The sequence below is a fragment of the Centroberyx gerrardi genome, chromosome 15 (assembly GCF_048128805.1).
Source record: "Centroberyx gerrardi isolate f3 chromosome 15, fCenGer3.hap1.cur.20231027, whole genome shotgun sequence".
In the NCBI taxonomy this organism is placed as follows: domain Eukaryota; kingdom Metazoa; phylum Chordata; class Actinopteri; order Beryciformes; family Berycidae; genus Centroberyx; species Centroberyx gerrardi.
Genome location: NC_136011.1, coordinates 5,896,238 through 5,906,461, shown reverse-complemented (window position 1 = coordinate 5,906,461; position 10,224 = coordinate 5,896,238). Strand labels below are relative to the sequence as shown.

Below are 10,224 nucleotides of genomic sequence, written 5' to 3'. Positions count from 1 at the left end.
ATTTCATTGGCTGATGAAGTCTGTTTGCGGATGACTTTTACCTGCGCTCCCTCAAAAGGTGTTGGGTTGGGAACAGACTGGGTTGGGATATTTTCACGCACGGCGCTCCATCATGCATCAACAAATAGGCTTCTGTAAAAAACCCTGGGATATTATCCATTTTTTGCCTCATCACAAATGCTCATGTGAACCCGGCCCGAGCAGCACTGTGCAGCACCTGTAAGTCCACTTGCCTCCCTGCCTGTAACCGCAGGCGAGGGTGGGGGCTGCAGAGCTTTTCCCAGGCTCAGCCAGGGCCAACATAAAGGCCGCTCTGTTCGCCGCTGCCCGCTCGCTGCCAGCATCTCCAGCTCCATCTCTTTGAACCGGGCGGTCATGTCAGCAGCTCCCCGGCCCCCAGCCACCATACCGCCCTTGATGTGCCCACGGGGAGCGATAGGCCGGGCGCCGACAGATCCACGCAGCACGCGCGCGCACACACACACACACACACCTATATACACACACACCTGGTTCTGGTGTCCGCTGATCTGCCCTGGCTGCCTACATGACACACGGATACATGCAGGTACAATACAAGGCGCATAGCGTGTGTGAGAGAGACGTGTGTGTGTGTGTGTGTGTGTGTGTGTGTGTGTGAGAGAGAGAGAGAGAGAGAGAGAGAGAATTTAGGCCATTACACACTCACACACACACAGAAAGAGAGAGAGAGGAGAAATAGAAACAATACATATAGATACAATATAGAGAAAAGATATGTATTCATTTACACACACATACACACACACTCACACACTCACCACACAGAGAGAGCGAAAGAATGCATATAGAGAAAACACATGCATCCATTCATTTATAAACACATACACAGAGAGAGACAGACACACACAAACACGTGCTCACACACACAAACCTACACACACAAACTCACACACACAACCCCCCCCCACCCCCACCCACACATACACACACACACACACAACCCTAACCAGGTGCCGTTGCCTCATTCTCCTGCCTCTACACATCACCCACGTGCAGGCAAACACACAAACACATGCACACACACATACTCTCTCTCTCTCAGTCTCACACACACAAACACACACACACACTAATCAGACGTCCTTGCCTCCTTTTTCTGCCCTGGTGACGTAATGCTGGGAGTAAAGGTACTGTATACAAACACACTGGCAGAGCATCAGACAGTCTGCTTCCTCTATCAAAGGTCATCGCTCTGTTAGTGGGACCGTCCATATCTGCCTCACACTGGAGCTCACTGGACACAATGGACACATTATAATACATTGGGTCCATATTAGCCGTTTGGGAGCTTGATGAAACCCACCTGGCTCAAGCCAAAATGATGATTATGGTGTTTGTCATAGCAACAAAGCAGCAAATACACAAATCAGGATGACTGGAGGGTAGCGTGTGTGTGTGTGTGTGTGTGTGTGTGTGTGTGTGTGTGTGTGTGTGTGTGTGCGGGTGTGTGTATTCAAGTGTCTAATATGTCTGATGTGGCCGAAGCAGATGTTTCAAACTAGAATGGTCAAACTTAGTTGTTCAAAGTTATGTGTGTGCTCGAGTGCTTGCGAATGTGTGTGTGTGTGTGTATCTGCACATAGAGTTGTATGCGTATGTGTTCATAGGAAAAAAAAAAGTGACAGTACAAAAGAGACAATAAACAGAAAGAGAGAAGCGAGAAAAGTAAAGAAAGGCAGCCGCTTCTATCCAGTTGCCGTGTTGGTATTAACAAGGTTTAAGTCCACCCCCCTTCTCGCTCGCTCTCTCTTCCTCTCTCTCTCTCTCTCTCTCCCTCTCTCTCTCTCTGATGAGTTCAGGTCCGTCTGGCCAAGAATGTCGCTTGGCACAAGCTCTCCTCAGGAAGGAGTCCCTCCTAGGGCTCCTGGCCCTCCATCAGGTCACACACTCTTCCTCTTCCAGAGGGCCCAGCGCACGCATAAATCAAACAAACTCCCAGCGCTCCCCCGCCATTATTCGTGACATGTATCTGGATGGGCAGGCGCGTTTCAGAGGATGTGGTCGCTCACCAGGCTCGGCCCGGCCAGAATCCCAGGCCAGAGGAGAGGGGTGGAGGCTGGGATACAAACAAAATCTCTGGCCCGGATGATAATACTCCCCATGCTGCTTTTCTCTGACGAATTAACGGGTAATTCAGGCCCTGAAAGCCTAATACCATAAAACTTTGCCGTGGAAAGTTATGGGAAGTTGCAGTTTGTTTTGGGGTTTCATGTACAAGTTTCCTGGATATGAAATGAGGGAATGAGTACATGTGCACACGCATTTGTACCTGCATGCGCGCACACACACACACACACACACACAAACACAGATTCATGCAATAAGCTGAGTCGCTGTAAAGACCCGAGAGACCGTAAATGAAGAGTGAATTGCTGCAAATCCTTTAAATCCACTGTAATTTCCAGTAGAAAGGAACACAGAGTAAAAGAGAGAGTGTGTGTGTGTGTGTGCGTGCGTGTGTGTGTGTGATTGGATTTGGCAGAGACGCAAGGTTGTTGGAGGGATGTTTAATTAGGTTAAGGAGGTGCAGCAGGGAAGACAGCCAATGGGCTTTACACACCCTAGTCCCCAACACACACACACACACACTCGCAGACACTCCACCTCTAAAGTGCATTTGGCTCCTCGGTCTTAACACAGTGTTCGGTACACGTAAATCTCGGAAAACCGTGGAAGTTTCCAGCAGCCACCTGCTGCAGCACTCGCTCTTCATCGCTGTTGAGTGAGGACACAGCGCAAATCACGGCAACCAGCAACCTTTCTGTTATTCTTAGTGCCTTTTTTAACTGAACAAAGCCAACTAAATGTGGAAAAAGCACTGTACTTGGGGAGTTCGTAACCTTTATTTACCCAGCATATGTTTGAGCATACCATCAGACAGTTAAATATACACAAACCTGGGAGTTCCACTGTAAAAGTTCAAGGTTAAAATCCTAAAAACCTTTATGCTACTACTGTGACTAGCAGTTTAGGGCTGTAGCATGCAAAGGGCCAACTAGGTGTGCAAACACCAACTAGGCGTCTTCGGTTTAGAGCGGTTACTCGGAACCCTGGAGCGGATTCCCTCTCAGGGAGTTTTCCAGCCAACCGTCTATTTGCTTTGGTCTGAATCGAAGAGTGTGACTTTTGTTGACATTGTTGTGGTTTGGCTACGTTAAAAGATTTTCTTCCGGGTTAAACCCACGTGGAGCATCAGCATCCACTGCATTCGGACGGAGAGCATGATCCAACCCAACTAAGACACGGTGCCTCCTGTAGCTCGGTCGGATCACGTTCTCATTCCAAGCGAAGTTCATTTGGAAACGTATCAAGAGACCGCTCGGTTTGATTTGGGTCACCTTGGGAACGCGTTCTCATATGCCCAAACAAACTGAACCAAAGGATAAACTGCTCCGGGGGATTGAAATAACCGCTCTAGATGAGCTAGGTGTGAAGGTGTTAGTTCTTTCTTTCCCACATAAAAATCACAATTATGTACAATTAAGTCAGCCCTAATACGGTGGTTTCTCAGTACGTTGCCAAACCAACGCTGCAGCACTGCGTTTGGATTTCAGAACATAACCCAACTGCAGCGCATTAGGGGTTCAACACGCAGTTAATTATGGGTTAAGGATGAGTTTTACCTCAGAAGACAGTCCATTCCAGCGCCAAATCTCTGACCAATGAGGGAAAAAACTGTTCCCACGTGCCTTTTGTTGATTGATTCACATGAACTGTTGCTGTATGAAACCTAACCGAACTGTTGCGTAAATCCAGCAAAGTAACGACTCTTCCCCTGATGCAGACCAAAGCAATTGAACTATCAGTTTGACAACGCCTTTAAGTGTTACACAAGAACACCAACCCCCCCCCCCACACTTCGCTGAACAGTGGCTGTTGATGACGATGATGAAGTGAGAGAGACATTCGCAGCTTACATTAAGAGAGAGGTGGGAGGTAACAATGTAAATAGCACATGTGGGAATTCTTAACCAGATGACCCCAAAATTCACACACTTCCCAGTAAGAGCGTTCACATAACCAGCTTCTCAGGAACAAAACATTATCTCACGTCTTCCTCGAAACCCATTCGCCCTCCCTGGCCTCGGGTTGTATCGAAGGCACACACACACACACACACACATACACATCTCTCCCCTTCTGACAATACACGCCTCTGACCTCAAAGTCTGCTGGACTCCGGCCAGGCAACATGACATCACTTCCTTCTGGCAACTTGACAGGCGCTTCATCACCGAAGCCGCCGCAGGCCTGAGAGAGCAGCGGAGGAAAAAAGAAAAAAGAGAAGAAAAAAAAAGAAAACAATAATGATAATAATTATACCTTCACACATAATGAGCAGAGCCCACGGGCCACAATACATAACAGCCGGGCCTGGGAGCTGTCAGACAGCTAGATAGTGAGCTAACACTGGGTGCTAACCCAAGACAGATGTGAATTATAGCTTGTGACACATAGCTGTGTGGTTAGCAACAGGGGGGGTGCTGGCTAAGATCTGAAGAGCCTGGTATACTGTTGCAGGACGCTTTTCAAAACACTGAAGCCAGAAGTTTGGGGGTCAACCTCTCAACAATTACAGCCTGCGGATCTGTTGTTGCAATATCTGGCTTTTTGGTTTGATTTGGCTGGGAATTAGACTGCATGTATGTCTGTATGTGCTTCCCACAACCCCTTCTGACACAGAGGGGTTCTTTTTGGAAGAGATGATCCGAAACCTGATGGTCTCGCCATGTAAACACAATGGCAGAGGCTTCATTATAACCACCGGTGGTTTTTTAGAATGTATTTTTTTGTCAGTTAAAAGTGTGGATGACGATATCTGATAAGGCTGATTTTGTGTGTGTGCGTGCGTGCGTGCGTGCGTGCGTGCGTGCGTGCGTGCGTGCGTGCGTGCGTGCGTGCGTGCGTGCGTGCGTGCGTGCGTGTGAGTGTGGTTAGGGTTAGGGTTAGGGTTTGCATGCTTGCTGCAGTAACAGTAGGACATGTGTGTCTGTGCAGTAAAGGTTGAAGATGGAGGATTAGGGACGTTTATAAGTGTGTGTGTGTGTGTGCGTGTGTGTGTGTGTGCGCGCGTGTGTGTGAAGATGGCTGGGTAATGAGAGGAGGTGATTGATGTTGCAGAGGATGACAGCCCCGTCGCTGCAGGCCAGATCAGGGCAGAGATAGGAGAACAGGCCCTGCCACAACACTCAAACACTCACCATTACAGTGCCTTCCAGCTCTGTTTTTTCTCAGGTCTCTCTCTCCTTCTCTCTCTCCTTCTCTCTCTCTCTCTCTCTCTCTCTCTCTCTCTCATCCTCACACACTCCCACTGTCATTGCACAAGCTCACTTTTTCTTTCTCATCACGTACTTTCTCCCACACTTTCTTTTTTCCCATTGCACTATAACTCTATCTCTCCTACTCTCATAAAGACACACCTCTGATTACTCCCGTGCCCTAGAATAAAATGGGTCACCGTGCTGTATTTTCCAATCATAGCCAACCAAAACTACCACACAACCAGACATTATGACCCACTTAGCGCAGACAAAAGGTGTCCTACGTGGAATGAATAACTAGTCCTAACCCCTGATTTAATAGCAGCGCACAGGTTGTTCTGAGATGATGGGGAAAAAAATGTGAATAGGATGTGGGCTGATATGTATAGTCTACTGTCAATAGTTAGCCTTGCAATGTCCCTTTGTATTGTATGTGAGGCATCAATGTCACCAAGGTGAATTCCTGTACAATTTTTGTACTTGTGGATTAAAGTGATTCAGAGGAATTCTTGTCATGTTAAAGAAATACACCAAGTTTTAGTAGATTGTGTGCTTTGGTGCTCCATGCTAACACTTCAGCATACACTATGTTGAGTGATAGTAGTCTCCATGCTAACACTTTAGCATGTTGTTGACTGATAGAAGGCCACTAGCAGTATCCAAAGTAAGAGGACTGACCTTTTTTTATTATAGCCTATGGCCTATAGATTCATAAATAATAAAAATTAAATATCATTAACTCAATATAGCTGATGTAGCCAAGTTTAATTTTGGAACTATTTCATGTGACCAACCACGTATTCATCCACTGTGCAGTTTTAGCTGTACGCAGTCTCCCATCACCCACTACCTTCACTTCCTATGGAAACAGGAAAAATAGTCCCTGGTAATTAAAATCGGACCCTATTTTTGTATCATACTTTGTGTAACCTTTACTAAGCTCCTACACAAAACTGCCAGACTTGGCCGCATATCATTTTTGATGACTTAACCAGTACCACTATATCACTGCATACATGTATTCTGACCTGTACATACATTACATTAGATCTACGATTAAGTAAAGAGGAGAAGCCTGATTCACCCTGGGGCACGTCTGAGCCGAGTGAGAAGTGCAGTGAAAAGTGGTGTGGGAGGGGGAGAAAAGACAACATCGGCAGAACCAAAAGGCATTCCTGTAAATGTTTGGACAGACGTGTGTGCTGCGGTAACGATAAGGACGGTGATGAAGATGTAAATGAGGACGATGATGTGTGTGTTTTTGGCATCCCACCATCAGAGCCTGACTGCACGCATCAAGACAAGCGATTGGTAAATGTCCTGCGTAGCCTACTTTTACCTCGCCGATTTCACGCGAGTAAACCTTAACTGTACTCTGTCGACCTCTGCCCCCCCCTCCCCCTCCTCCCTCCCGCAACCCTCTCGCAATCTGGTGATCTCATGCTCATTGCATCTGGCCTCAAGTGCTCCTGCGAGGATACTAAAACGGAGGAGGGTTAATTCCCTCCGTGCACCATGTTTTCTAGATCAGCCCTGTTCTTCAGCTTGTAACAGTCAATTATATGAATCTTAGTCATCCACTTTGGGGTTATGTTGCAACCTGTGTGTGTGTCTGTGTGTGTGTGTGTGTGTGTGTGTGTGTGTGTGTGTGTGTGTGTGTGTGTGTGTGTGTGTGTGGATTAGAGTCGGCGGGGACGTTTTCCTGGCCCTTCTCTTGATCTTCCCTTGTTTTCCAGTCACTATCACACATCTTTAGTAGGGATTCATCACCCACACCCATTCTGCATGAAAATGTGACAGCGAGAACATCATACGACAGAGTTCATTCAAGTTTTGCCTTGGACACACACACACATGATTCTTGCTGTATTAAAAACCAAGAGGATAATGCATTACAGCGCAATAGCAGCATGCCACAATCCTATGTTTCCTATCTCCTAGTCTTCCCTCCTAGGCTACTGTCAAGTGAATGGCTTATACCTGTTTAGTTTGCATGCACGTGCAAAATGTGCAGACAGACTGACAGGAAGACAGAGAGAGAGAGAGAGAGAGAGAGAGAGAGAGAGTACATAGAGTGCAGAAGTGGGCAAGAACACAACTGGATTGACTGTTTTCATTCAAACACCAGGCAGCCAGTCAAATTCAAGCAGTCACATCTGCATCATGAGGGAAAGACCAAGCATACTCAAATCGTGGGCAACAGCGACGCCTACTGGTGGGCTACAGTACAGCAAGTTAAAGTGATGTCGATGACAAATCATTGAATGTAATTAATAAAATACACATATTGTATTGCGAGTCATCACAACATGACTCACAATATAATAATCACTTCCATGTGAACTCATTTTTGCATTCCTCCAATGAACTTAAAGCTGCACCATGACATTTTAGGAGGACATATTAAAATGAACTAGGCTATATGAGTATAAATGAAGTGTTGGAAGAGTGAAATTGGGTCCCTGGAACATTGTTTGAAGCTTGAAAGAAGCAGTTTTGCTGTGATGAAACTATCTCATATATTTACAATACAAAGAAGCATATTGGTTCTCTTTTTTTCCTTTTGAAATGGTTAACATGGTCACATTTTAATCAATCACATTTTAAATCTCACCACACATCCTTCTGGATGTGTGGTGAGATTTAAAATGTGATTGATTATGATATGCGTCATGTTTGTTCCCAGAAACTAGAAAAATGCAGCTGTCATTTTACTCTTTTCACCTCACTTTCATAGAGTGGGCCTGTGTGAAGCTGGTGAGATGCTGCCTCCTGCTGATGGTAATGATGAAATACTGTTCCAGTCAACCCAACTGAAATAAATTGTTGCTCTGTCTAAATGGTGTCAGTAAGAATGGAATAAGTGGCAGTGCGGCATATCCTTCCTGTCATGTGCCAAGTACTGTTCATTCTGAGGTTGTTGTGTTTTTTAAAGGTTACAACAAAACAGGAATATAAATGAGGGATACATCCTACCAGTACTGAATGGCAACGTTGGTAAAACACTGGTTTCACAACATTTTAATGTAAAAGCTAAAAAGATGTTTTATTTGCTGTCTTGTTGATTGCCTATATATCACACCCCCTATAATATTTCTATAATATTCCAATAGGGATCTACGGTGTGTCTGTGGTACTTTATATCTCCTATGGTATCACTATAATATTCCTATAGGGACTTAGTTTTGCTATATTTGTATGGTGCCCTTCTCAAATTTATCATAGGATTACAATAGTTATTTTTCTGAAAGGTTCAGTTGTTCATAATAACCTATAAACATACAATGTTACATCAGGCGTACATGTCTTGATTCGCCTCCCTGTTGTGAAAAAGAGTTCTACTATTTAGTGTACAAACTTACATAAAGATACATCACTGCTACACTCCGGTACTTGCTGTATTAGTAGAAAATAACTGCTCCAGGTGAGGCTCGAACTCACAACCTCGGCATTGCTCTACATTGTACTGTCATATAAGTACCGCGCGCTAACCGATTGCGCCACTGGAGCTCACTGTCCCTGCTCCGCAGTTGGGTTTATAAACAAGCCACAGTCAAACAATATTGCTGTTAGAGTGTGTGTTTCTAATGATAACACACTCTCTTGATTAGCGCTTCAACGTCCGCTGCTTTGTAAACCGATGCCCCGTTAAAACGTATAGGAATCACTTTTACCGAACGGACCCCGGAGTGGCACCGTAATGGACTCGGTGATAGGATTGCCACTTGCCAGATGTCCGGTTTTCGACCGGACTGTCCGGTTTTCAGATGCATTGTCCGGGTCCGGTCAGAAAGGTCGACCGGACGTCCAAATGTCCGGTCAAAATCATTCTGTCTAATAATATTCCACTAATTCGACCCCTGCCGATATTTCCCTATCATGGGTGGGCATTAGCGGCTTTAACAGGCTAGAAACGTTTTGATAGGCTCATGATTAGAGCAGTTGTGATCTCCACCAATCACAAGTGACTATTTCACCCCACATGGGTGGGTGTTTTATTGTGTGGGCTGTGTAAACGCATAGCGCAAAGTTTTGAACAGGCTTTGGTATCATCTGACCTACATGATGGAGATTTTTTTTAAAAAGGGTAAAGAGAAGCAAGTCTCACTCTCTCACTCTCTCTCTCTCTCTCTCTCTCTCTCTCTCTCTCTCTCTCTCTCTCTCTCTCTCTCTCTCTCTCTACTGTCCTACTTGGGGCACATACACATCTAATAGTAACATCAGGGAGTACCTGACGTCATTTTGCATTTAGAAAAATGACGAATCACATATTTGATGACACTTTTTTGTGACTTTCTATTCTCACCAAATTTAGTTTGTGAAAAGTGGTGTGGGAGGGGGAGAAAAGACAACATCGGCAGAACCAAAAGGCATTCCTGTAAATGTTTGGCCAGACGTGTGTGCTGTGGTAACGATAAGGATGGTGATGAAGATGTAGAGGTTCCCTCCGCGCACCATGTTTTCTAGATCAGCCCTTTTCTTCAGCTTGTAACAGTCAATTATATGAATCTTAGTCATCCACTTTGGGGTTATGTTGCAACCTGTGTGTGTGTGTGTGTGTGTGTGTGTGTGTGTGTGTGTGTGTGTGGATTGGAGTCGGTGGGGACGTTTTCCTGGCCCTTCTCTTGATTTTCCCTTGTTTTTCAGTCGCTATCGCACATCTTTAGTAGGGATTCAGCACCCACACCCATTCTGCATGAAAATTCTCACCAAATGTAGCTTGTTCATCTTAGTGTATTGACAGTGCTTACTGTGCACAGCTGCATTCTATACATCATTAATATGACTGTAAGCCTTCCGCCTGAGGATGAGTACAGGCCGACTGTTTAAGAGGTTATCGATAAATTCAGTATCAAACGCAATAATGAACATGCATAGAAAGTATAATATTGTTGATGCATGTTACTGATAAAACTGAATT

The 10,224-nt window shown here is 45.3% G+C and overlaps 1 non-coding gene across 1 annotated transcript; it reads right to left on the bottom strand.

The window, feature by feature from the left end:
* Nucleotides 1-8,719: 8,719 nt before the first annotated feature.
* Nucleotides 8,720-8,813, bottom strand: trnai-uau (transfer RNA isoleucine (anticodon UAU)). Its single transcript has 2 exons — nt 8,776-8,813; nt 8,720-8,755 (listed from the first exon to the last, which is right to left on the bottom strand). It is a non-coding gene; the product is annotated as a tRNA-Ile (tRNA).
* Nucleotides 8,814-10,224: the final 1,411 nt, after the last annotated feature.